The sequence below is a fragment of the Lactuca sativa genome, chromosome 2 (genome assembly GCF_002870075.4).
Source record: "Lactuca sativa cultivar Salinas chromosome 2, Lsat_Salinas_v11, whole genome shotgun sequence".
Classification (NCBI taxonomy): domain Eukaryota; kingdom Viridiplantae; phylum Streptophyta; class Magnoliopsida; order Asterales; family Asteraceae; genus Lactuca; species Lactuca sativa.
The window spans coordinates 135,232,308-135,235,004 of record NC_056624.2 but is presented as its reverse complement, the minus strand read 5'-3'; positions in this window follow the sequence as shown (position 1 = coordinate 135,235,004).

The following is a 2,697-nucleotide window of genomic DNA, read 5'->3' as shown; positions in this document are numbered from 1 at the left end:
ATACGAGCCGTATATACTTAAGATTGAAAAGGTAGTCGAATAACTGATTCTTCTTTAAGCTCACTTCCTTTCAAGGAAAAAGAAATTAAAGCGGAATCATTAATTCTAAATCTGTAGAACCTTGATTATATATCCCTCTTATGTATACATTCCTCCGTGATAGATCAATCGCATGAATCCTTGGATTAATCTTGACGTACTGCACGAGTGGTACTTCGGGGATTTCTTCGGAAAGAAAATAACTAAGAGGTACTCCTGGCATGAGTACTTCGGTTTTCTAATATGACGGCTTCGCTAGAAAAGTGATCTACAAGAAAGAGATGTATGTATGAAGCTATTTTCGTGAAGAACAAATTGAATCGAGTCGTATGATAATGTCGGAATCATACTTGTTGGAATTAAAACCCTAACTGAGATTTGATGAACAAGATGCGGAAAATAAGAGCAAACACAAATATGAAGATTAGGTCGAATGATCACTCAATTTATTCAAATATGAGGAATAAATTACACTTTCAGCATAGACTAAAGAATCTAACACTACATAAGAAACCTCACGTGGCGGCTACATTTTGCCTCACTCTTAACCCTAATTGTGAATAATACATGACTATTTATAGGGAAAAGACAAGTCTTGGGCTTTTAACCTAGAATTCATCAAAGGGGCGCATTGCCATCATCCATGGAGTGCTTTGAAACCCTACAATCTCCCCCTCAAAGTATGGAATGGATGACAATGCTTTAACTTCCAAAACAAGCATCTAGCAAATAAAAAGTTCTGCAACGAGGAATATATGAATCAATCCATGAATCTTAATTCTTTAGTAGTCTTCAAACACATACTCTAGGATATATAAATCAAGAACTGAAGTAATGTCTTTAAACTTTATTTTTGAATGTAATCCCAAAAAAAATCTTCATAAAAACCAAACCCGCCATAAAAAAAACCCACTTCAGAACAAAGAAACTGAATCACTTCTTGTCTTTGAAGAGCTCCCCCTCCAAGTCACAATGATCTTCAAATAAACTAATGATATAAGCCATCAAAAAATATCATGTAACAACCCAAACTTTAAGATTCGTAATTCCGCTTGATCGAGAAAACACTAGAGGTTGGAGATATAACAAGTCCTTAGCAGAGCTCGATAAAGAACTTCCACTGTAAAGGATACTTCTCTGTAAAAACTTTAGCAGAGCTCGATGAAGAACTTCCACTGTAAAAGCTACCTTCATAATTCTACCACAAGCTTTATCAAAAAAAATTGAACTTTGAAAAGTCACAAATCCAATTTCGAAAGGCCATACCAAATTCTCTCCCGCTTTATAATCGAAAATGTGATTAAAAAGTCTTCTTATGGTCATGAGAATGATCTTGAATGGATAAAAATTAATGTGCTCCCCCACGACAAAATGATATATACAATGAAGAATAAAATCCGAAAAAGTCGTAAAATTTTGACATTATCACGAAAAACGACTTTCCGAAACACCAAGACTTGATGAAATCTTTATTTTTCTGTTCACGAAAAAATATGTGCGTTAAAGAATTCAAAACTGTTCATCGGCCCTTAAATTTGTAAACTTTTCTGAATATAGGGCTGAAAGTGTCACTTGTTGGAATTCAGGGACTTAAATAGTAACTCTGCATCATTTTCCCTTTGATTTGTAACAAATTCCGAAAATCAAATTAAAATTGCCATGTTGGTGAAGTTACAGGGGCAAAATGTGTAAAATCGAAGTCATCTTCCTCATTTATCGTCTGATTGACGAACACAGCCTCACGACCCGTAAATAGAACTCCGATTCCGAGACATCGACTGAAAACCAATCGGAAAACATCCAAAGTTCGGAATCCAAATAATTTCAAGCAACAGTGAACTCCGAATGCATCGATTCCTAGCATCCAGTTCCGAATGCCAATCGATTCCGAGATCGAACAAAAGTACGAACTCCGATTTAACTCAACGTTCCGAGCACAGGTTCGTTTCTGATGTAGATGTGAGTTACGAATACAAGCCCAATCACAATTCCGATTCCGAATCAATCGATCCAACATCACACTACCGATTCTGATTCCGAGTGAATTTCCCAATCGATACGCCAATGACGATTACGAGACCTGCACTTCAATTCCCAAAATCTACCATCAAATGCGAATAAGGTTTCTGTTCTGAACTTCACAGTCATTCCCATACAGCCTTTGTATCCGATTGTATTCGCAGGTGAGACCATTTGTTCCAATTTTGACTTTTAGAATTAACCACCAAAAACATCTTCTTCCAATCGCTTATATTCCTGAACGCTCCGATTCTTTCATTCTGAGCAACATGATTCAGATTGATTTTGCAATTTCAGTTTAGATTTAAGTTTCAATCGAGTGGCATCATTCCGACTACCAAATTGTTCATTACCCCATTGTTCCAAAAACATCCACTCATTGATTCGTCTTCATCAGTTCTCAAAATATAAATGATCAATTCATCAACAACAATCCCTAATTAACATCGAATGGCAAATCTAGACCCATTATCACAACCGATCATACAGATACCAAGATGTGATTCTGGTTCACTAAAATTATTATCAATCGTTGATTGGGTCAAATTAAAACTAGAGAACAAAGTCGATTAGGTCAAACGAAATCGATTTTAAGACCAAAACTCAACAGCAAGACCAAAGCGATGAGCAAATCAAATA